Below are 27,132 nucleotides of genomic sequence, written 5' to 3' on the forward strand. Positions count from 1 at the left end.
TATGAATTAGCTGATAACAATTCCTTTGGAAACAAAAATAGTTCCCAGTATATTCTCTTTCTTTTCAGTAAGATTAGTGTACAATGTTACTGTAGATCAGAATCTACTTGCCCAAATCAGCTTTGAATTCCATACCTCAGGATGCAATTTCCAACTTCAATCAAAATAGTCTAAAACAACCATTGTACATTAAGAGATCCTCTGATGATCAGAATAGTTAAATATTTTCAAATTCTTGGCAGATGCAGTAATCTGCCTTGGAAGATAGACTAAAATGGAAAGCAACTAGATTTTATTTAATAGAATATGTTGCAGCAACATAAATTGACTGGAAGGTGTTATGCCAAATGAAATGAGTCAGACAAAGAAAGACAAATACTGTCTGGTATCACTCACAAGTAGAATCTAAAAAAACACAGCAATTAAAAATAGAACTACCATTTGATCCAGCAATCCCACTCCTGGGCATCTATCCATGACTCGCAAAGATACATGTACTCCAATGTTCACTGCAGCACTATTTGCAATATCCAAGACGTGGAAACAACCTAAATGTCCATCAACAGAGGAGTGGATCAAGAAGATGTGGTACACATACACAATGGAATATTACTCAGCCATTAAAATTAACGAAATATCAGCATTTTTAGCAACATGGATGGACCTAGAAATTATCATGCTAAGTGAAGTCAGCCATACAATGAGACACCAACATCCAATGCTTTTGCTGACATGTGGAATCTGAAAAAAGGACAGACTGAACTTCTTTGCAGAAAAGATGCTGACTCACAGTCATTGAAAAACTTACGGTCTCTGGAGTAGACAGTTTGGGGGGTGGGGGGATGTGCTTGGGTTATGGGATGGAAATCCTGTGAAATCAGATTGTTATGATCATTATACAACTACAGATGTGATAAATTCATTTTACTAATTAAAAATAATAAAAAATAAAATAAAATAAATAAAAATAAAAAAACACAAACTACTGAGTATAACTAAAAAGAAGCTGACTCACAGATATGGAGAACAAACTAGTGGTTACCAGTGGAGAAGGAGAAAAGGGGAGGGGTTATATAGAGGTAGAGGAGTAAGAGATATATTTATTAGGTATAAAACAAACTACAAGGGGAGCTCCTGCTGTGGCACAACACGATCAGCATCTCTGCAGTGCAAGAACACAGGTTCAATCCCTGGCCCAGTATAGTAGAATCTGGCATTGCCACAGCTGTGGTGAGGTCACAGCTGTGGCTCTGTTCTTCTCCCTGACTCAGGAACTCCATATGCTGCAGGGAAGCCAGAGAAGGAAAAAAAAAAAACAAAAAACAATAAACTACAAGGATAAATCGTACAACACAGGGAACACAGCCAATATTTTATGGTAACTATAAATGGACTATAATCTTAAAAATTGTGAATCTATATATTGCACACTTAAACATATAATATTGTACAGCAACTATACTTCAGTAAAAAAAGATATTTGAGTATTAGTATATACTTTATTTTTAATGTCTAGAAACTAGACTCAGGAGGAGGGGGCAATACTATAAATATTATCCAAGTAATTTGTAAAGAGTAAGTGTACTTTATACCACACTACAATTTTCCTCTACTATAAGTAGAATTATTAATTATACCAACAGTATACTAGAGTTTCCAGAACAAAGTCCTCAAAGCTATCAACAGATTGACTATCTTATAGTCAATAAGTTGATAATGATCATTTGAAAGTAGCTTTTCATTGCTTCCTACCATGAAATTTACCCTTAGTTCTTGAATGTCAGGTACTATTTGAATCTTAAACACAGGTTCCAGTCACTTTGGGGAAAAAAATCTGGTGCCATTTTTATGGTTAGTAAAATGGTTGGCCCAAATTTTCCTTTTTGTTTATGCTATGTACCCAACAACAATATTTATGGAAGGAAGCAGGAGAGATTGATGTCTGAATTCAAAATAAGAACCTTACTCTAAGCATCCAGCTGTCATGTGTTATTTATGTATGATGATGGTGAATAGTCAGGGTCTTCAGGAAAAGAAAGCACACTTTATTTAGAGTAATTTAGGATATTTTAATAAAGGGGTTGTTTACAAAAGTGTATGAGATTAAGAAGACACAAGAGACACACAGACTCTGGTGTGTAGAATCTGAATGGATATAAAGAGGTGCTGATGACACAGCCTGAAGAGAGTATCTGAAGAAGACACCTCTGGGCAGAAACAGTGATAGAGAGAGACAGAGACAGAGAGAGTGAGAGTCCTCAAGTTAGCATAAAGGAGGCCAAGACTGTCCTGGGCTAACAGAATGCATGATCATCCCATTTCAGGAGGTCAATACAATATCTAGAGCTTTAAAAAAAATACAGAGAAATAGTTTCCATTCCTAGTATTCTGATTCAAATTATTTGGGGGTAGGGCCAAGCATCTATAATTTTTAAGGCTAAAACAGATGATTCTGAATATATAGACAATTTTGATAGACCGCTTAGTGTTTTTGCTTGTGCAGAAGTGATTATTGGAGAAAACTGAATGTTGCAGTTATTTTCATTTGGACATCCAATCAGATTTTTTTTTCTACTCTTCTCTGCCACTCAGTTGCTTTGCAAGTATGTATGTATGTATATGTGTGTGTATGTGTTTATCTTTTTTCTCTCCACCTGGCACTAGAGGGGACAATCTTTTCACCTCTTTAATCAGGAAACATTTACTGTCTAAGTAATATTAAATCAGTAATATTCTGAACAGAGGTAGAAATGAACTTTCTTAAGGAATAAAACATCAAGAATAAACAACACTGATAACAACATATACAAAACTCTTGGGTTAATTAATTAATATAATAATAGAATTAATATAATTCTGTATCACAGAGACTTTTACTGATAATCTTGCAAGGGGGATTTTTTTATTTTTTTAAAATTTTATTGGAGCATGGTTGACTTACGATGTTAGTTTCAGGTGTAAAGCAAAGTGAATCAATTATACATATACACATATCCATTCTTTTTCAGATTATTTTCCTATACAGGCCATCACCCAGTGCTATACAGTAGGTCCCTGTTACTTAGGGATTTTGTATATAGCAGTATGTGTATATGGAAATCCCAACCTCCTAATGTATCCCTCTCCCAAACAAGGGGGTTTAAAGTAAGAGAAATTGAAATGTAATTTGATCTATGAAATTAAAAAAAACTGTTTCATTTATTTAACAAGTATCTAGTTGGAGACATTAAAAAATAATGAAAACTATTACTCACCTATAGGAAAAAAGATTTTCTATTCCAATGTTCTTACACTTCACTTGTTTGGTCTGATGCAATTATTGTTTAAGCCTATTTGATGGATATCATATTTTCTTCTGAATCCTGAAGGGAGTTAAAGTTATCATTGGTAGTCATTTTATGAGAAATAATGCTAAAAATATTATTGTCTTTGCTCTGAGGATCAAGATGAATGTTAAAAATCATTTTCTGTGAAGCTTCAATCCAATACTTTTCTCTGAAATACAACTTTAAGGAACTGCTTAGTATTTTTCCCTTTGCATAAAGTGATTATGATAGGGAACTGAGAGTCACACCAAATTTAGACATATAGAGAGAGTGCTTATGGTGAGAAAGACACAGTGTTGGATGCTAAAGGAGAAATCCTAACACCTAACACTTATAATCTGCTTAACAAAAAATAAACATGGATGCATGAATGATGTAAAGAAGGAAAAGGCCATCTATGAGTTAGGTCAAAATGACCAATACAGGAGTTTCCAGGGGTAATGAACTCGGCTAGTAGACATGAGGACACAGGTTTGATTTCTACCCCTGCTCAGTGGGTTAAGGATCCGGTGTTGCTATGAGCTGCAGTGTAGGTCACAGACGTGGCTCAGATCCTGCGTTCCTGTGGCTGTAGTGTAGCCTAGCAGCCTCTGCTCTGAATAGAGCCCTAGCCTGGGAACTTGCGTATCGTATCATGATCCCAAATCTTCAACCACAATGCTTTTGCCCTCCATGAAGGGCAGGGAGGTTTTCCTTATGTTCTCGTTGTTCTATATTGAATCACCTCATCTTCCAAAACTGTGCCTTAATGATCACATCAAAATTGAACGTGACAGAACCTATTTCACTATAGATGTATGTACACCTGAACTCCAGGTGTAGTTACTGCAGTACCTATAGAGCCTCTTCAAAATGAAAATGTTCAGAACTGAATTAAAACTTCTTTCTGAGGTTGTACCCCTTCTGCATTTGTTGCATCATTTTATAGCTCCAAAATTTTCCCCAAGTTGGTAAGACTTGTCAAGCCTAAGAGAGTATAAGAAATGTGTTTGCTCTGGATAGCTTTGTAAACAGAGTAAATATATTTGAGAAATGTGTAGGTGAGGGAGTGAAGATACTATTTTGATAGATGGGGTTGGAAGAGATAGTAAATGTGAGCCAAGAACCTTTAGGTATCAAGGGGAATAGGACATTCGCCCAAAATCTTAGAGATTATCAGCAAGTAAATGTCTCTTGATCTCAAGGGAATAATGATAAAAGATGAAGGAATAGCATTTTGATAATATTTTTTAAAAGATGAAGAATACTTCAACTTTCTTGATTTTGATCTTTTTAGAAAGCAAGACAGATTTTCCACAGATTTTTTTTTAATTTATGGAAAATAAATTTTCTCTAGAAAACATTCTGTGCTAACTTTCCCTTGATATAAATAATCAATTGGATATATGAAATAGGATTACATTCATTTCACAATTTAATGAGCATTGTCTCTGACCTACCCATCTAGTCAAAAAGCTCTACTACAAGCTCTGCTATTACTATGTTCCTTTCCTTAATGGTGATTTTTCCCACTGGTCCCAGTAACTACCTCTATCTCAGAATGTAAAATGGAGTATGTCAGGACCTATACCCATTTTTAGTCACCATTTTTCCCTGATACATACTAATAATAACTCAGATATTTGTTGAATGAATGTCTGTTATTATTATAATCTTTCCAAACTATTAAACTGATTCATATTTCATTTCATATCATTTAGTAAACTTAACACCAAATTGAAAAACATTCTGTACTACCATTCCGTTATTTAGTATTTTCATATGTCACACATTCAACCAAAATACGCTAACCTAATATGCTTTCTTGGAAGTGTTCCTTAATGCAACAGACTTGATACACTCCTAAGTAATGGTAATAGCAACTGCAGTAGGTTTAAAAAAATCCAAGAGGAGTTCCCCTCATGGCACAGTGGAAATGAATCCGACTAGGAACTATGAGGTTGCAGGTTTGATCCCTGGCCTCGATCAGTGGGTTAAGGATCCCGCGTTGCCATGAGCTGTGGTGTTGGTCGCAGACGCAGCTTGGACCCCACATTGCTGTGGCTGCGGTGTAGGCCTGCAGCTGTAGCTCTGATTAGACCCATAGCCTGGGAACCTCCATATGTTGCGGGTGCGGCCATAAAAAGCAAAAATAAATAAATAAAAAAATAATAATTTTAAAAATCTAGAAACCATCCTCCAATAAATTCTTTAGCCACTAGGGTAGAAAAAAGAAATCTTTTTTACTAGAAACATTTTTAACACTAATTATCTAATTTATCAGCTAACAATTTATCACAATTCACAATCCTCATAAAAGAAACTATAGTCCTCTCTCTTTGGTATACATCTAAGCACATTTTTTTCTATCTTTCTGGACCTTCACTAAGCTAGAGCTGTCTGTCCCACTGCACCATGGTGGGAACTCTTATTTTATACATGTTTAAGCATCTTTAAACAGAAGTTCAAAGTTCCCTGATGGCCCAATTGTTAAAAGATCCAGTGTTGTCATTGCTGTGGCTCTGGTTACTACTGTGGTGTAGGTTTGATCCCTGGCCAAGGAACATGCTACATATGCAGCCAAAAAAGAGCTGCCTTTAATCTGTGATTTTTCTGGTTTGTTTTTGTTTTTTGGTTTTTGGTTTTTTTTTTTTTTTTCAAAGAAATAGAGAGCAGAGAAGAGAGTACACTCACTGCACAAAACTTAGTCTAAGATACTCCTAAAAGTGGAAGTTTCCTTAGCAAAAGCATCTGCAGGAAGTCGATTTGTGGGGATGTTTGTTTTCTAAAGCCATGGAACTGGGCTTTTCACCTTCAGGGAAAATCAAGTTAAAGCCTGATTGCTACATACTCCAACTGCAAATATGTTTCCTATGTAATAACCTGTTGAGCTTGAAACTCCATTGAAGAAACTTATTCCATATATACAATGCTTTAAAAGGCTAGAAAATTAACTATTGTACCAGGCAATTTGCTCATAAACTTGCATTTATACCATTTTCTGTTTATAACAATAGTTTATAACTAATTAACATACAATTCTAGTAAGGAAAATAATTAGAAATTTACTTTTCCCTACACAGTTTTACTACTTTTATTAAAAAAGATTTTTTTAACAAGTAATTCCAAAGAATTTCAAAATGTTGAGCAATTAACAATAAGACCTTTTATGGACACAAGCATGAAAATACTGAAGTGGCAATTATGTGCTACTAAAATTGTGTTTTCAGCTAATTAAACCTTTTGGCTTTGAAATAATCTTAACACTTCATTTTACTATCAAACCTCTGTTTCCCATTTTAAATTTTGTAGCAAATATGCTGCCAATAGTGGTAAAACTGGCAATAAGTCAAATATTGAAATAGCAAATAAATTCAACTTTTGTTTCATCCTATACTTCATAATGATGAGAATCTCACAGTTAGGCTAGTTAATGCATCAGAAACATTAATTCCCTGAATTAGAAGGCACTGTAACAGGAACAAAAATTTCATATTAATAAACCAAATTCCACTTTATTCTTTGAGGCAGAGATTTTTTTAAATTAATCTTATTATGGATAACTTATAAGAGTATTTATAATAACATTCATACCAATAACTAGAATACTTCATATAGAAGGAACTTATTGCTTAATATGCAGGTTTCACATGCTACACCAGGGTAATAAATGTAAAATAAATAATTATAGCTTGATGCTATAAATGTATGGAAATGTCATTTTTTGAATTAACACTGCCTTCATCTAACAGTTTCAAATGCTAAGATTTTTCCAGCTTTAAATAATTTCTAATAACTATCGAAAACTCAAAGGACATTTTTAAATTAAGAAATGTATACAAAAAAATCAGAGTTCCCATTGAAACTCAGTAAGTTAAGGACGCAACATTCTCTCTGTGTGGATAAGGTTTCAATCTCTGTCCTCCTGCAGTGGGTTAAGGATCCAGTGCTGCCACAAGCTGCAGTGTAGGTCACAGATGCTGCTCGGATCGGGTGTTGCTGTGGTTATGACGTAGGCCAGCAGCTGCAGCTCCAATTCAACCCCTAGCCCGGAAACTTCCATAAGCTGCAGGTGTGGCTGTAAAAAGAAAAAGAAAGAAAGGAAAGAAGGAAGGAAGAAAGGGAGAAAGAAAGGCAAAATGAACACATACAAAAGTGTGAAATATTTATAATTTTGTATACTGTATTAAAAATGCTTTAGCGTAATTTATCATTCTTTTTAGAAAGCAAAATGATCAAATAAAGTGGGCAATTTCATTCTTTAAAACATCCAAAGTTTGAAAAGTACTTTAAAAAGGAGATCTATTGGTAAAAGTAACAAACAAATTTGAGTATTCTGTACTAAATATTAATTACATAAACTAACTTTTTTTTATTTTCATTTTTGGCAGCCCCAGGGCACATGGAGTTCCCAGGCCAAGGGTCAGATCTGAGTCACAATCACAACCTAAGCTGTGGCTTCAGCAAAACCAGATCCTTAACCCACTGTGCTGGGCCAGGGACTGAACTTGGGACCCAGTGCTCCCAAGATGCTGCCAATCCCATTGTGCCACAGCGGGAACTCCTGTATAAACTCACTTTTAGTTTTTCATTTATCACTTGGTAAAAGTATTTCAACTATTACTAAACATTTTAAAGATGATGATGATAAGCTATAAAATCTAACATATCTCTTCTAAGCAGACTCAAATAAATGTAACATTATCTACTTAATTGGATTACCTGCTGAAGGTAAAACTCTTTGTTTTTAAGTATACAGTTTAAATTAGGGACTTCTTAAGAAGTTGTAGCACAAATATTATATTACATATAAGGGTTTAATTCTTTAGAAATATAAATAAGTCAGTTGAAAAGACAAATGGGGGGCAAAAATAAACCAGAGTATTAGCATATGAATCATTCTAAAGGAACTAGCCCCTCCCCCTAAATATATGTACAAAAATGTAAAGGACTGTAGGAAATTCATTTAAAGCTTCCTAATTTGTGTCCCACCCGCCTTCCCCTTTTGGAGGGCTAAGAGAATTCTAAAGCTGTGAGCCAACAAAGTCAAAGATTTGGGTCTCACAGCTGCCATAAGAAGAGTTCTGTGGCACAGTTTCAAAGACAATTCCATTAAAATAAATCCTTATAAGGGAGTAAGCTAGTGGGTGATCCACACAGAACAGTTTTCTGAAGAAAATAACGTTTTTTTGGAGTTGTTAGAATAAAGGAGAGATTTTGGAAAAGTTTGAATAAATAAATCAAAAGGTAGTTTTCATCTTCATTCAAGCTCTTAGTATCCAGATTGATTTCATTAAAAGATGGGACCTCATCTACTCTTTCTAGGTTTCAGTCTATTCTCTCTTCCCACTGAATAAGGCACAAAGTCCTTATGTGCGTTCAAATCTATGATCTGAACCAATTACATTTCTAATCTGATTTCCTCTATCCTTCTTTCTGCACTTGATGTGTTCCAGTCAAATGGACTAGGTCCTCAACACTAAGATACTTTGCTTGACCCTCTATCTCTCTAGTCCTCTTCACCTGGAGTCCTCTTTTTGCATATCCCAAGCTGACCACTTCTTCAGTTCAATTTAATGGAATACCACTCAGCCATAAAAAGTGAATTAATGCCATTTGCAGTAACATGGATGCAACTAGATTCTCATACTAAGTGAAGTGAGTCAGAAAGAGAAAGACAAATACCAAATGACATCACCTATATGTGGAATATAAAATATGGCACAAATGAACCTATCTACAAAACTGAAAGAAACTAACAGACAGAGAACAGACCTGTGGTTGCCACAGGGTCGGGGGATGGGAGTGAAACTAACTAGGATTTTGTGATGAGCAGATGCAAACTACTGCATTTAGAATGGATAAGCAATGAAACCCTACTATATAGCACAAGAAATGATATCCAATCTCTTGGGATAGAACATGGCAGAATATTATATGAGAAAAAGAATGTATATATATACATACACACACACACACATATATGTATCTGGATCATTCTGCTATACAGCAGAATTGGCACAACACTGTAAAACAACTATACTTCAATAAAAAAAGAATACATTTATATATATTTTTTAAAAATAAAGCCTTCTCCAACCTCTCAGAGAGAATTAATAGCTCTTCTGATCTCCCTTGGAACTTTTCATATTTCTTGTCACTAAAGATTTTTTTCCCCTTGTATTATAAAAATTCATATATTTATCACCCTTAAAAAATGAAATGAGAAGCAATACACACACATACAGATATGTATACCCAAGGACACAGGAGATTTTGAAAGAATGAATAAATTATAAATGATTGAATGATCAAATAAAAGAATGCACTGAAAAGCTTATTTTTCAAGTTTTATACCAAGGTAAGGCAACTGAATTAGCAGCAGATGAAAAATTAACTAATTCAGGGTAAACTATGGGATATTTTGCTCAAAAAGATGAAGATTAAAGTACTAATCATGAATAAAGCCATAAAAGGGTTTTTATTGAGAAGATTGTCATGAAATAGGCAAACAATGTGCCCCTAATTTCTGTGTAAGTCGTTGTCCAAAGTATTGTAGTTTAACATACTGCTAGGATTATCAGATTTATTTCTCTTATATAAAAAATATGCCATAGTATTTTTAAGAACCAAGAATTTTACCAATATAATTCATTTTTTCTAATAAATTTCCTTAAGAAAGGTTAACATCCCCATTTTATAGATTCAGAACTAACGCTCACAAAGTTAGGAAATTTGCCTAAGGTCACAGTTAAGATATATAGTATCGGAGTTCCTGTCGTGGTTCAGTGGTAATGAACCCTGCTAGGACCCATGAGGATGAGGGTTCAATCCCTGGCCTCACTCAGTGGGTTGAGGATCCAGTGTTGCCATGAGCTGTGGCAGGCAGACCTGGTTCGGATCTGGCATTGCTCTGGTGTAGGCCGGTAGCTGCAGTTCTGATTTGACCCCTAGCCTGGGAACTTCCACATGCTGTAGATGCAGCCCTTAAAAAAAAAAAAAAAAAAAAAAAAAAAAAAGATACCTAGTGTCTAGGCTGCATCTTTCAAGTGATGTTTGCTCTATACAATGTTCATTTGTTCATTTTTGTAAGATACTGGCTGTATTATAATCCTATATATCCTAATATATAGTAATGTGATATTGTGGAGACTAGGAAATGTCTAAACTTGTTTTCCATCTTACTTGAAAAGGTCACAAATCAAAAACTTTTCCTTTTTTTTTTAGGGCTGTACTCACAGCATATGTAAGTTCACAGGCTAGAGGTCAAATCGGAGCTGTAGCTGCCAGACTATACCACAGCCACAGCGACTCAGGATCTGAGCTGCATTTGCAATTTATACCACAGCTCATGGCAATGCTGGATCCTTAACACACTGAGCAAGGCCAGGGATCAAACTTGTATCCTCATGGATATTAGTTGGGTTCGTTACTACTGAGGCATGATGAACTCCTACAAATCAAAACCCTTATTTTAAAAATCCATATTTCTCTTTATAGCAATAACTGTGAAATACACTCATTCAATACATTTCCCACCTGGTGTGGTATAATTTGATATTCTGTGTAAAAAATCAACACTATTTTTAGGAGAAATCAAACTTCTGATCTCATGCTTATATATTTATTCCAGTTTCACAAAACAGTCTGAAAATCAAGAGGCAATGTCCAATGTTACGCAAAAGCGACATGATGAACATGACACCAAATGGTCTTTCTGATACATCAACAGCATCTGATTTGAGGGAGTCTAAAGGATAGTAATATGGCCTCTGTATTTCAGGGAAAGTGAGGTCCTGTTCCAATGATTATGATCAACAACCAAAGCTTTATATACTAACAAGCCAAGTTTGATTATAATTTGTTTATGCAATCATCCCTCTAACATATAATTATATACAATGACCAGTGAATTAGGAACAAACAAAAAAGGCAATGGAATAACTTTCAGATTTAGAGAGGCAGACTTTGAACACAAGCTGGCAGTGGGCCAGCACACTGCTGGTCTATGCTAAGAACTACTCCACAAGACCGTTCAGAGAATCATTGGGAATAATAAGCGGCACTTACATGTGATGTAGCTCACAACAGGCCAGCAGGCCACAATGTCTGTAAAACATCAAATTGTCAGCAAGATTTCATGTAGCTACTAAAATCTGAAGTGTGCAATTACTTTAATTTTATGCCTCTCTTGTTCAGCTCAAAAAAGCTTTTTTTGGCAACAGGGGAAAAAAAAAGTCCTACAGAATCAGTCACACCTTGGCCTTTCAATTCCACATGCTTCAAGAAAACCACCTCCTATTTTTAATGTCATCTCAAACTATACGTCTACAAACATTAAAAAGTTCTATTTTCTGAAAACTAGGCCCTTGGGTATTCAGTTTTCATGTGAAAGCAATAGATAAATATTTCCAAAATGATGGAACGGGGCTTAAGAGAACTATTAAAATGCCTGTATATATTTTATGCTAACAGGTGTATTATATATCTTTACACAATGCAATTATTTAATAGTTTTTATGAAGAAATAACTGTTATCTTTTTCTCAAAATACATTAATTGGATTTCAGTAGAACTAAAAACACCTTTTCTTCACAGGAACACTCCTACATTGTTGGTGGGAATATAAATTGGTGCAGCCACTCTGAAAGCATTATGGAGGTTCCTCAAAAACCAGAGTTTCCATATAATCCAGCAATCCCACTGCTGTGTATTTATCAGGAAAAAACTCTGTAAAGTGATTCATGGACCTCTGTGTTCTTAGGAGCACTATTTACAATATCCTAGACATATAAACAAATTAAACATCCATTGACAGATGAAGGGATAAAGAAGGTGTGGGAGATAGATAGATAGATAGATAGATAGATAGACAGACAGACACACACACACACACACACATATATATAAAGGAATATTATTCACCCATTAAAAAGAATGAAACAATGCCCTTTGCAGCAATATTGATGGACCTAGAGATAATTATACTAAGTGAAGTGAGTCAGAAAGAGCGAGACAAATACCATATTATATCACTTACACGTGGACATAACGACACAAAAGAACTTCTCTTTAAAACAGGAAAAGACTCATACACATAGAGAACAGACTTGTGGTTGCCAAGGGAGAGGGCAGGTTGGGGAAGAATTGATTGGGAGTTTGGATTAGCAAATGCAAACTATTATATACAGAATGGATGAACAGCAAGGTCATACTACATAGCACAAGGAACTATGTTCGATATCTTGTAATAAATCATAAAGGTAGAGAAAAAAATTAAACATCTTTTCTTCATATATGAATAAAAAGGAACAAACTACTGATAAATATAATAACATGGATGGGTATCAAAGAATATTATGAAAAAAGAAGAAAGCCACACCCAAAATAATTACATTTATATAATATCATGGAAAAGGCAAAACTATAGGGACACATAGTATATTACTGATGGATTACAAAGAGGCTGGTGGAAATATGAGAGGTGGTAGAATCATTCTATACCATGAATGTAGTGGTAGGTACATAACTATATGATCTGTTAACTGATGGAACGGTACACTGAAAAGGATGATATTAATTGGCTATAAATTATTCCTTACTTAGAAATTATTTTCATGTATGTTTCCACATTCATTTTCCTAAACTCACCAGAAGACAGATGATGCAAGTATTGCTATCATTTCACAGAGGAGTACTTGATGCTCAAAGAAATTTAATACCTTACTTGAGGACAACAGCTAAATATGTATCAGATACAAGCTAGATCTGGGTCTCCCAATGCCAATCCAGCGTTTTTCCCATTATATGATATTGCCTCCTTGGATACTCTAGTAGAATGCTCAATTAAATAAAATTAGACTCCCATTCCTACAGTCACACAAGTTGTCTCATATTATAATTTTCCATATTTAAAAAAATTAAATATGACCACGAGGCCAATGTTAAATTCAGAATTAAATTAATACAATGGTGCATCATGCATGCGACTTCAGAAGCAAAAGTACCAAAGATGTAAGGCTTAATTAATTAATAGAGATGTTATCCAGATCACAGAAGATAAATAGACCAACTATGCACTGTACCAGATGGATGACTTCTAGAACAGGATGTTGATCTCTGAGTCAATGCAGTTTTGAGGGGAGCACAGACAAATGAAATTTCATTCTGATTTAAGATGCATCAATGTCACATTAGGAATGTTTGAAAGAACAGGAAAGTGTTAAAATGAGAAAAGGAGTGAGAAGCACTCTAACATCTATCAAAGTCAATGCACAGAATAGGAAATCAATGTTTGTGTATTGCTCAAGGGAATGGAATGAGGATCTAGTAATTTTAGGCCCAATGTAACTTCTTAGCCCACATAATATTTAACACATAGTGAGTGTGCAGTCCAATATTGAATGAATGAATTGTAACTTGAGTTATCCAACACAGGGATGTGTTTTGCTTTATGAAGTGGTCACCTACCTTTCACTGAGGATTTGATGAGGAGTTGTAGGGATGCTATGAAAGAGATTTCTCCATTAAACAGGAGACTGGGGAAAAAAGTGGAAGATTCCTTCTAAAAAGTATGGTATTCTAGGGAGAAAACCTGGAGTACAGAAGAGAAATGAGCTTGAATTCCTGCAATTTGTGAGTAGAACTAGAAAGTCAACAAATAAAATAGAAAAAATTTTAATGAAAACTTTTCAACAAATGATGTTGGAACCATGGGACATCCACATGCAAGAAAGTGAATCTGGACACAGACGTTACATTTTTCACAAAAATTAACTCAAAATGAATCATAGACCCAAATGTAAAATGCAAAACTATAAAACTCATAGAAGATAATCTGGCTGAAAAATCTAGGTGACCGTAGATTTAGTGATCACTTTCTAGATTAAAAAAATCACTTTAATCCACAAAAGACAAATATAAAGTTGGAATTCATCATAATAAAAACTTGTGCTCTGTGGAAGATTCTATTTAAATAGAACAAGTCTCAGTCTAGGAAAATTTTTCTGCAAAATATATTTCTGAGGAAAGACTGGCATTCAAAATACACAAAGAACTTTCATAACTCAGCAATATGAAAACAAACTTTACAGTTAAAAAAATGAGCTAATATCTGAATAGTCATCTCACCAAAGAAAATATATTGTTGACAAATAATAATATGAAACTATGCTCAACAACATATGTCAACAGAGGATTGCAAACTAAAACAATAAAAAGATATCACTATGCAACTATCAGGATTGCTGAAATCCAAAACACTGACAGCACCAAATGCTGGCAAGGAAGTGATCAACAGGAACTTTCAATCATTGCTAGCAGGAATGGAAAATGGTGTTGCATGATGTAACACTTGAAACTAACACAACATTGTAAATCAACCTACTTCAATAAAAAAATAATTACATTAAATTAAATAAAATAATGGAGAACTTAAAAAAAGAAAATGGTGTTTCTATCTTTGCAAATGCATTACTTGGGCAGTGAAAATATTCTATATGATACTTTAATAGTGGATACTAATCATTATATATTTGTTATTACTCATAGAATGTACAACATAAAGAGTGAAGTCTAAAGTAAACTATGAACTTAATAATATATGTATATTGGTTAATTTTAACAAATGTGCCACTTTAATACAAGATATTAATAATAGTGAAGATGAGGAGGAAAAGTTGAAAGCTAATATAATCTTAGTGCTTAAGAGTTTGCAAAAGTTGGTATACCCATGGTGGCTCAGCAGGTTAAGAACCCGACATAGAGTCCAGGAAGATGCAGGTTCCATCCCTGGCCTCACTCAGTGAGTTAAGGTCCTGCTGTTGCCATAGGCTGCGGTGTAGATCACACACATGGCTTGGATCCAGTGCTGCTGTGCCTGTGGCATAGGCAGGCAGCTGCAGCTCTGATTCGACCCCTAGCCTGGGAACTTCCACGTGCCACAGGTGTGGCTGTAAAAAGAGAGAGAGAAAAAAAAAAAAAAAAAGAGTTTGCAAAAGCTTCTATAATGTTTCAGTTATAAGAATATTTCAAAGAATCTAATTAAAATAATGACAGATACATTAAATACAAATGTTTAAAAGTAATTATTTTGTGCCATGAACAAGTCTAACATCTCTCTCTCTTGGGACTGTATATTTAGTAGACTTGTGAAGTAAGAAGAAAATACAAGAGAAAATCCAGTGGCATTTCAGATTTTATTTTACAGTTTTACCAAAGTTCCTAGATTCTGTCTGAAACCAAAATTTTGCAGATATTGTATTTATAAAATATATGAATGTTTAATGTAAGTTATTTTTTATTGTCAGTTATGCTGAAGATGTGCAACAGAATGGCCACATATTTTAGTTGAGAGTTATGTGGGTCTTCTAACAACCTACATAATTCTTCATTAGATTTCTCTTGGAGACTCATTCTTCCAATATTCTCTTAATTCATATCAGTAAATATATTTATTTATGATAACAGATAAAAATTCTTGGTAGGTACATCTGCCACAAGACTGGTGTTTTATTCAAATGAAAAATGTTATAGGAGAGTCCACATTTATCTGTATTAAATTTTATTGCAAAATATCAAAAAACAAGATTTCCACATGTGAAAGAATGGAGTTCAGGAATTACCAAAAAGTACTTTTTAAAATAAAAAAGTACAAAAATTGTTTTTAAAAACATACTTTTCAATTTACCCAAATATAAATAATGCATATGCACTGAGATATATTAAAAAGGTTCTTTAACAAAAATAAAAGAATAAAAATTGCTCACAATCCAATCCTACCACCTGAAATATCCACACTGATATTTTTTGGGGGTGCACTTTCTTATCATTTTACTCTGCCTGCATTATATAGCTTTATCTTTTGAATTTTCTCTCCCCTGCCCCCAAGCTCATTATTTTGAACATATTTGCAAATCAATAAGATAAAATTTTACAATAATTTTTATGCTTAGATTGGTTATATTAATAGTTTGCTTTTTTAAATTCCTAAATGATCATATATCCTTTTGATTCAAAATTCATAAAGAATGAAAAATACACAATAAAATGGCTATGAAAGTTCTTAATCCATTTCTGTCCTCCTCACTCTCTAAATTCTCTTCTCCTCAGCAACTAATGCTATTATTTTCTCATAAGTTTATATGAAAATAATTTTTATATATAAATATATATATGCACACATGTATGTAAATGCATGTAGGAACTTCTTTTTAATATAGATGTCATTATACCATACAGTCTGTCCTGAACTTGTTTTACTTTTTAAAATAACAATGTATCTTGGAGAGCATTTCACATCAGTAAAGCGTTTTCACATTAAGTTTTTATAGCTTCATAATACACCACTTAATGGATGTATCAGAATATGCCAGGTGGTTCCCTGCAGATGGCCACTTTATCTTACAAACAATGCAGCAACAAAGTACCTTGTTCATCCTTCATTTTGCATGTTATAAATATACCTGTAGGGTAAATATATAGAGGTAGAATTCCTGGTCCAATGACATTTGCATTTAAAAGTAATGGACAAGGCCAAGTTACTTCCATAAAGGTCCTACCAATTTATACTTTCACAAATATTTTGACTTAATTCATTTAAATCCTCCTCTGTTAGTGTACTTCTAAGCTTTTTGCAATCATTTGCCACTATTTACAAAGGCCCTGAATATTCTATTGTTAATAATATTTGTGCCATCTGAAATAATTTCCTAGTTAATAAATCATAGAAGTAAAAATGGTAGGAGTCTTTAAGACTACTGATATATATTATTATATTTAATAATATATTTTTTATTTAAGGAAAAAGGAAGGAAAGATAATGGAGCAGATTTCTACTAGTACAAAGTGTATAATAGTGTCATGTGAAGCAATGGTTAGAAAGAGAAATGAATTTCTATTCCAAGACTCAAGACCTGATGTAACCAACATTAAACATAATGACAATTTTACATAAGGTATAGAACTTTAACAATGTCCTTTATACTGAATGGTAGAAAGATTTAATATTGAGTCATGTTTGGAACTGCAGAATTGTACTTTTGTGACCTCATGGTTTTACCCATATGGAAATTTCTACAACTACCTACACTCCGCTAGGAAATAAGGATGAAGGACTACACATTAATAATCTTTGACATTTGCAGTATCATTTAAGTAGTGAAAAAATTACCTGGCACATGCAAGGAACTCTTACAGAAAGGTACAGTGACATTGATTATTTCAATGTTATTTCCTGACAAATTAAAGAATTAAGTTAAACATGACACGACATTGAATTATTTGTCTGTAAAAATTGATAAGTAGATGCCTAAGGTCTTTTACACTACATACTATTCAACAGTTCAAAAAATACTTTTTGAGGATCTACTCTATGTCAGACACTACCCTTGACACTAGGGCTAGAGGCATAAATAAGACAGAGTTTGATATCTTGTGGATGTCAATGTGTAATTCAGAAGACAGTTATTTAAACAAATTCAATACAGTGTATTAAGTGGTAATAATATAAAAGAGGAAAAAGAGTTGTAGAAACACCAAGGAAAGGAAATCTTTTTCTGACCTACAACTCAATTCAAAGAGGTGAGTAAAGAGTTCCCGACCCCCTTGCTGTACAGTGGGAAAATAAAAAAAAAAATTATTAAAAAATAAATAAATTCAAATCTGTTGAATTAAAAAAAAAAAAAAAAAAAAAAAAGAGTTCCCGTCATGGCTCAGTGGTTAACGAATCCGACTAGGAACCATGAGGTTGCGGGTTCGGTCCCTGCCCTTGCTCAGTGGGTTAACGATCCAGCGTTGCCGTGAGCTGTGGTGTAGGTTGCAGATGAGGCTTGGATCCTATGTTGCTGTGGCTCTGGCGTAGGCTGGTGACTATGGCTCTGATTCAACGCCTAGCCTGGGAACCTCCATATGCCGCGGAAGCAGCCCAAGAAATGGCAAAAAGACACACACACACACAAAAGAGGTAATATGAGTTGATTAGTTCAAGATGAGTGGAAGAGAAAAAAGCATATGTAAACAATTAGATAGGCTTAAAAGGAATACTAATTTAGGGAAATGTAAGCATTGTAATTCCACCATGATGCATGATATATAAATTAAACTAGAATAACTTTCAGCCAAGATTGATCATTTCCTAAATCCAGGCACTGTGATACAAACCTTACCAAACTTAATGATATTACTCATCCTATCAAGAAGGGGAAATCCATAGATATTTCAGAAGCTTAAGAGTTAAGCAATTTCTGAGAAACAGTACAAATACACCCATGATCATATTCGCAACAGTAAAAGTTTGAACAAAGCATCAAATCTTGCCTTGCTAGTTATCACCCCTAATTTCAAAATGTAACCATTTCCATCAGTGCTTTAAAGGAGTATCCTGACACAGTAAAGGCTCTCTTTTAGAAGATTTACTTTAAAACTTTTTTTTTCTTAAATGATTACAAAATAGGCAAATTATTGAAAAATTATAATTACAGTTTATCATAAAATTGAGTTTGTTATTAATAAAAAATGAGTGGGATTAATGTTGAGATAAAAAGATATTAGGAATAAGCAGTAGCTGAGTGATTCTCATAATTAGGATAATGAAATAGACATGGCAAAAAAATAATAGAATGCATTAAATACATACAAGCCACAAAGTTTTCTAAATCTACAATGATGTCATACAACAGCACAATTATAAAAGATTCTATTCCTTTGAAGAAATGTTTCCAAACCTGGAAACGTTAGTATGTCCCTTTTATGTAATACTGCAAAACAACGTGTTATACATGGGTACAATGCCTCAAGACATTTGAAAGAGTGAAATGGCCTACTAGATTACAGTTAAATCAGGAAAAGGAAATACTACCAATAGAAAAAAAAAATGAAAGACACTCCTGCCATCAAAAAGCATTTAAATATTTTAAAGTATACTCAAAGATTTATATTATCCCTTGCCAGGTTTAGAAAAGCATCTGTGAAAATGACATCTTGTAATATCCATTATCTGATCTATGAGTCATCACTACATAATTTAGGGATGGTGGGGAAACATCTTTTACTGCTCTTTTAATGTAGAGCAAATATAACTTCTAAACTCTGCATTCCATTTATTCTTCCAGAATGACAGTTGGAAGGGAAACTAAGATTCTAGAAGTGTTAAAGTGGTGCTTGCCTATGTGCAGGGAATAAAATAAAATTTTTAGATAAGCATTTCCATTGTCAGTACAAAAAAAAGAGATTCTTAATTTTAGATTAGTCTTTTTATTTTCTGATAGTTTTATAAACTCTAAGTATTGCAGGGAAATGTATGGATGCGGAAGCAACCCCTAAAATTGAGCATCTATGGAGAGCAATTATAATTCACTACAAAATGTACCTGAATATCTTTGTCAGAGTCAATAGAGAATATGATTTTTAAAACTTTTCTGACTAAGGTCATGGTACTTATTCTAAAATGAAGTAATATAGACTGAAAGTTCCTATGACACAATGCCAATAAAATCCAGAATGTTAATTATATATTTTTCCCTTATGAATCTCAGTCACCTGTAATCAGGGTATATTTATTCATTTGTATATCCCCAGTGCCTGGCTTACAGTAGGGATGCAATAAATATTTATCTAATTAATAACTAGACAGAGGTTAATGAGTACTTTGACCATGCATATGAGCAATAAATCATTGACCATTCTCTTTGGAACAAGGTCAATCATCCTGTAATTCCAAAGATAACATCAGGTCAGGGGACAGAGCATAAACAGAAAGAGTGTGAGAGTGTGTGCTCTGCAGCAGATGCCCAGGGTTGATAAAACAGAGCAGCCAAGTCCAGATGGAAGTTGTATTAAGATGAATTAGTAAAGTGCTTGGAATAGCTATAAGACTAGAGCTTGAAAGATCATCCATTGATGTACTGGAAAATGTTCAAGAATATGCAATGGTCCAACATGTTTACTGGGCACTACTGTGTAACTTCTCACACATTCTGTCTCAAGGAGTCAAAGTGGGGCAGAGACAAATATGTATATACATTCTTAATATATATATTTTAATCTTTATAGCCACATCTGCAGCATATGGAAGTTCCTGGGCCAGTGGTCAAATCAGAAATGCAGCTGTGGGAGTTCCCATTGTGGCGCAGCAGAAACGAATCCGACTAGGAACCATGAGGTTTGGGGTTTGATCCCTGGCCTCGATCAGTGGGTTAAGGATTCAGTGTTGCCATGAGGTGTAGCTCTGCTTCGACCCCCTAGCCTGGGAACCTCCACATGCTGTGGGTACAGCCCTAAAAAGGAAAAAAAAAAAGTAAAGAAGTGTAGCTGTGGCCTACACCATAGCCACAGCAAGACTTGACTCAACCCACTGAGTGAGGCCAGGGATCAAACCTGCATCCTCCCAGAGACAATGTTGGGTTTTAAACCCACCCAGCCACAATGGGAATGCAGAGACAAGTGTATTTTAGAGTTGTGTATATTTTGCTCAAACAGCTGGAAGAGAAAAAGGAAAGGAGAAAAGGTATACTTGAGCTGAGTTCTAAAGGATAAATAAGGGCTAGAGAGTTAACAGATATAACTGAAGTTGAGGTTAGAGTTCTAAGCTAAGAAAATAGCAAAGGTGAAGACAGTTTGCAACTGAGATTCCACCAGAAAGATTTTAGGCATTCAGACTTCAGAAAATAACCACAGGTAAGGCCTCATGTAAATTGTTTAAGGAACAAGTATATTTCTAAGAACACAAGTACAATGATAAAACAGAGGTGAAAATTCATGTAGAAATGGACTAAGGATGATTTCAGCCCAGTTAACTTCGAGTTCCTAAAAGCAAGAGACTGAATATCTGAAATAATTTACTAATGTTTAAGGAAATAAATAAACAGAAGGAAGCTCTTGATATTTGATTATCACGGGTTTTTGTGATTGAATTTTTTGTTCCACAGGTTTAGGTTAAATCTGTTTTTTGATGTTTAAATCTGAATGCCACAAAGAAAATGGTCCAGAATCCTATGAGATACCATATTTTCTCTACAAATACAAACATCTGAGTAGTTGGGGGTACTTATTTGAGCAAAAGCCAGGTACTTATTTGGAAGATGATTAAATCACAGGTTTATTCTATTTGAACTTGTTTTCCTTATGCTAATTAAAGACCTTTTCCTCTCTCATAATTAACTTTTTTTTCCTGTTGGAAGAGAAAAATCCTACTTTTCTGGCTTTGTATTCCACAAGAATACCTTATCTTTTATACCAGACTCTATGTGTGCCTTATCCAGTCCTGAAGCCTTGAGGAATTTCAATAAGAAAAAAAGGGTTAATATTAAGAAAGCACAGTCTGTTTTGAAGTGACATTAAGTGAACAATCAGGGGAGACTGATTAACAGCCAGAGATTTGCTCACATAATAAGCCTCTACTTAAGAGTTGTTCCCCAGTCAATGTTCTGAAATTCTGTGCTATGCTTGGCTCATTTTTGTTCCCCTTTGCATGGCAGTGCATTTTATATTATCCTATGTATAGTTATCCCAATCCAATCCATATAAAACAACTTGTTGCAGATTATATGCATCTTTCATGCACTGACTGAATCTTTCTGAGGCTGTAATGAGTATCCAAGTTTTTAGCACAAGGCAAAACCTGCTATACACAATACAACAGTTGGCTTTTATTAATTCATAAAATAAAGATTTTTTTTAGTTCCTCCCACGTGCCTGGCACTGTGCTGGGAACAGAGATTCAGAAATGAATAAGAAAGAAACAGTCCCTTCTTCCCAAAAGCTGTGCCTCAAGGGAGAAATATGGAATAAAAAAGGTACTGGACACGAAAACATTAAAAGAGAGCTTCCTGGAGAATTAAATGTATAAATTAGTTCTTCAAGTGGGAGAAAGAAAAGGCCAAATGAGAGAGAATACAAGGAATTGCCACCAATGATTCCACCAGTGCAAGTGGCCAGATAGGCTGAATGACTTCCAGCCCAGGCTCCCAGCTCATGGTTTTAACTCCAGAGTCCATATGGAACAAAGAATGCTACCCCTGAACATCAGTCAGGCCGATCTGAGATGTGAGGCTCTTTATCAATTGAAGGAAAATACCCTCCCTTCTGTTATCCCTGCCTCCCTTTTTTATTTTTATTCTTTTTTTTTTTTTTAGGGCCGCATTCATGGCATTTAGAATTCCCAGGCTAGGGGTCAAAACGAAGCTATAGCTGCCAGCCTATGTTGCAGCCTCAGCAATGCAAGATATGAGCCACATCTGCAACCGCACCACAGCTCAAGGAAACGCCGGATCCTTAACCCACTGAGGGAGGCCAGGGATCGAACCCACATCCCATGGATACTAGTTGGATTCGTTTCCACTGCGCCACAACAGGAACTCCCCCTGCCTCCACTTAAACCACTGATCCTTAGCTTGCTTTTTGTTTTTTGTTTTTAAAGTTTCGATGTCTATAGAAGCCCGTGATATTATTTAACAGCAGTTTGTACATGTACATGCAATTTTCTGGGAAGAGTTCAAAAGGTCACATCAGATTTTTGAAAGCATTTGCCCCATTTCCCCAAACACAGAATTTCTAGATGTCTTAATTGTGCATCTACCTGATGCTGGCTACCACTGCCACTGCCTTGCATCTCTAGAATGACTCTGATCTTGATAGGTATCCTTCCCATAAGGCCTGCCTTACCTGGGACATGTTCACTCTCCTGGCTGGTACCCACCTGCAGGACCCTCAAATTACAGTATCCCCATTTTGTTCTTTGCAGAAGCACCCAGTCTGTCACGAGATCAGAGTTATGCTACTTCTGACACTGGAATTCTCAAAATGCAGGAAGTCCTTTATTACATTCAATCATAACCACACTTTTATGCTAGAATCGTAACTTCTGCTAGCCTTATGTTTGAGACTAAGGTAAACTTATACCTGGGTTTGACCAACAAACATACATATACCTATAGAATGATAAAAATTTTGCAAATAAAAGAGCAGTCAACATTTTATTTCTTACGGTTTAACAATGTTCTCTTTGTCTGCTTATGACTATATGCTCCAAAGTACACAAATTACATTTTAAAAAATGAAACTTTTTTGAGATACTTCTAACGAAACAATCAGGCTTATTTAATTCATTTCTGAATAAGGGATGTTCATGTCATTGACAGTGGGACCCTGAATGAGGACAATATCAGCATCAGTCTGAGACAATTGTTCAAGGCTAGATTAATTATCCTCTCCTTTCTCTGGGTCACCTTAGCACTTTGAATCTACTTCTCTGATTGCAGTCCCTTGTTTTGACTGTTTGTAAATTATGTATGTTCATTTATCTCTCTTGTTAGATTTTCAACTCTTTGTGGGCATAGGCTCTGGCTTCCTCCTGTTTTTACTTCTTAGCCCTAAAATGTGTTCTTGGCACATCACTCAATAAGCCTAACAGGACAAATAAATAAATTGTACAATAAAATGTTCCTTCCTCGCCAACCATTATGCCCATACTCACTCTTCCCTCATCACATTGCTTTCAGAGACATAATGTCTAAAGTGGTTACAAGAATCTCCAGGAAATTGTTAAGCACCTCTGGTACTAAAATAAGATAAAAGTATTTATAATTTTACTTTACCTGTAAGTAAAATTTATAAGATCAAGAAATGGGCTAACTTTTCCTCTAAGGAAAGATGTCCAAAAATATCTTAATTCCACATGATATACATATACAGAAATGCAAAGAACATTTTCCTTTCTTTCAGATATTTTTATCTAATGATCTATTACACTTTATATTTAGAAAATGAAAGGTCAAGAAAGAAGGGTGGAAAACACATGAAGGGTTCAACACCAAATACAATAGTGTTCTGTGAATAAAGTAATTCTGAAAGCTGTGACAACATTTAACTCTTGAAAATTTGTTTCAGCTGGCTGAGATTTATGTTGGAAACACAAGATTTAAAATATTTTCCTTCTAAAGAGCTCTATCAACAATTAATTCATTTAACAACATACCATATCAATATTGATAAGCAGTGTTTTCCTTATTTTAGTAGTGGGAGGAGAACCAAAGTAATTTCAAAATATAGACAAAGAAATAATATATTACTGGGCTTTATAGTACTGGCAAAAATCTATCCACATGGAAATTTTGTATCTAACTTATTACTGATACATTTATACACTTTATAACAACTATACTATTTTAAATTATAAATAATTATTACTGAAATAAATAGAGAGGAATGAATTACACATCTGAAGAGAGTTAACTGATCTCAGACTCTGGCAGCACACAATTCTGCTAGTGCTCTAGTTAGTAACTTAGGAAAAAAAGAAGCATCAACAACCAGCTGACTGTCACCCTGAACAAAGTTGGAAAGGTCAATATGATGCTTTGATGGTTAGACAGACTGCCTTATGAGTAAGAAACTTTTTTTAAAAGCATCTATAGCAAAATGGAAGAGTTGCACACTGCCCTATCTGTGGGGAACCATTTATTAAATGGGTCAAGGAACACATATTTCAAGTAAGACTGTTGGCAATAAAGGGCATAGATTCAGTCTGTAATAAACACCAGCCTGATGTTCACTGAAATAACACTGCCAGGGCTGCCCTTTAGAACATTGATCCCTCCCTGGTAAATATCGGGTACAAGAACAATGTAGTAAGTACAAACCATGGGCTTTTTGAATTGTGTTACAGTAAAAAAATGAAGTACAAAGTAGAAAGCAAAGGGGAGCAGCAAGTAATGTCAAATATTTTTAATTTTGAGATGCTAGATAAAAACTCTTAGCTGTAAGGCAGATGTGCCTGTGGTATTGTCAACTAATATTCAAAGAACTCACTTTTTTTTTTTTTTGGTCATACTCAATGGCATATGGAAGTTCCTAGATTAGGAATTGAATGCCAGATCCTTAACCCACTGTGCCACAGTGGGAACTCCACAAAGCACTTGTTTTAATACATTAGGGATAGCAAAACCACATACTTAATGATATTTTGAAAATTTGTTATTCTAAGCATTATGCTGTTCCCTCTCCTTGTGAAAATTACCTAGTCTTCATTACACTGATTTCAAGTCACAGCTTTTCTATCCACTACTCAGAATTAAAGCCCTCATAATCCAAAATCTAAATAAGGCATATATTTTCAGTCAAATCCTAATCCATAGTACTGTTCAGCGATTTGGCAAATGTATCTACTATGTGCACAAATAAAGAAAATAAATATACAATTAAATTGAAATTCTCCTGTGAATTTAATTGATTAATGCTGCCTTTGGGCCGAAGACCTGAAATTCTGTTGGAGCCATCAGAATTTTTTAGCATACACTAGTATCAACTTCTCATTTGCTCTATCTCCATCTCTCTCTCTCTCTCAGATTTAGCTTCTTAACAATATTGGAATTTTGGAAGTAACCCACAGGTTGGAGGGAATTTTGAACTGAACATAAGTTTTTGTGTACAATGACAAAATATTTTAAGACAATCACCATTACTTCACTACAAAACCCATCGGGGTAGCTGCGGTATTGGATGACTACAGGTGGATTCAAGAAGGAACCGATCCAAGTTCAGAATTTACCCAGAGTGACTCAATTCCACTTCCTTTGGCAAGAATTAACCACATTTACTGAAACAGGAATAGGAGATGATATTAGAACTTTTCTACAATCTAATTATTTCCTTGTTTGTGTACCACACTAAACATGGGTGGGAGCAGGGCATAGCTGTCCACAGCTGGCTGCTCCCAGGTGTTGAGAAAAGGCAATCCAGCATAAACAGAGCTCATGCCTGGAGTGAAACTTATAGAAAGGGAAGGTGGATTATCAAAAGTTCTAAGTCTCTCTGGAACATGAAATTTGGCAGCTGTTATCCTGAGTCACTGGATAGAACTGTCTAAAAAATTTCATCCCCTTTGCCCACAAAATTGGGAAAATTAAGCACAAATAAACAGAGCTTAATAACATGTTATTTTGGTGCAGTTTAAAGTTAAATAAAATTCCATAAAATGCCCAACTTTTGCATGAAGTACATACGAAAAAAAATGCAAGGATTTTTGTTCTTTTTTAGGCCTTCAGAAAAGCAATTTAAAATTGAATAAAAAAGAAAGATATTATCTGAACTGTAGGTATTGTGAAAATTGTGCTTCGAAAATTAAAATACTAGTTTGCTCCGCAGCCATAAATTACTAAACTAATTATCTAGTAGCAGGCATAACTGAATCATTCAAAGGGGTAATTAGCAATCAGACATAATGAGTACTGCTACTATTTCTTGTCATACTGTATTTAGCTTCCATGCAGGCTGGAGGAACTGAATTATTTCCTATCCTTCTCAGAGGGCATTACTGCTATATTGAGTGCATCAGCCCATATTATTACTCCCAGTAGTTTAATTCTTCACTGGACTGCACATTTCTGATTTCCTCTGTCAAAAGTTTCCCGCTTCTCCCAGTCCCTTTAAAAACAGTCATCTTCTTAGTAATCATTCCTTAATGTATATGTAAATTGTTATCAGAACCAAATTATATAGTTTCCTTGTTAGTTTTACTGAATTCTGACCCAGTAAACAGTATCACTTTAAACAGTATCTTTTTGGAGCAATCACTAAGGTTTTAAAATATGCTTCAGTTCAAATACTTCTGGAACGTTTCATCTATATTTTAAACAAAAACATGAAACGTGCCATAACTCATGCATTCATTCATTTTTCTACTGAATATCTTCTACAAGTTCAGACATAAGCCTGTTTCCTGGGACATGAAAATGAAGAAGGTATGGTCCTTGCATCGAAGATCACACAGTCTGCTCTAGGGAGAGAGGTACTTAAATATTTGCTCTAGAATGTGGAAAAAGCAATAATGAGG

General features: G+C 34.7%; 1 protein-coding gene across 31 annotated transcripts in view; it reads right to left on the minus strand.

Annotated features, from left to right (window-relative positions):
* RALYL (RALY RNA binding protein like) overlaps positions 1-27,132 on the minus strand; it is a 765,932-nt gene that overhangs the window by 484,413 nt on the left and 254,387 nt on the right. For 2 of the 31 annotated variants that reach the window (XM_085021175.1, XM_085021181.1), the window contains exon 3: positions 3,255-3,362. The exons of the other annotated variants lie outside the window; for them this stretch is intronic. The gene's annotated coding sequence lies outside the window, so the exon portion shown is untranslated. The remainder of the gene's footprint in view (positions 1-3,254; positions 3,363-27,132) is intronic. 31 annotated transcript variants of the gene reach the window in all.

The sequence above is a fragment of the Sus scrofa genome, chromosome 4 (genome assembly GCF_054392235.1).
Source record: "Sus scrofa isolate SSC_HxYL_T2T_F1_AM1 chromosome 4, Sscrofa_HxYL_maternal_Yorkshire_Landrace_v2.0, whole genome shotgun sequence".
In the NCBI taxonomy this organism is placed as follows: Eukaryota; Metazoa; Chordata; class Mammalia; order Artiodactyla; family Suidae; genus Sus; species Sus scrofa.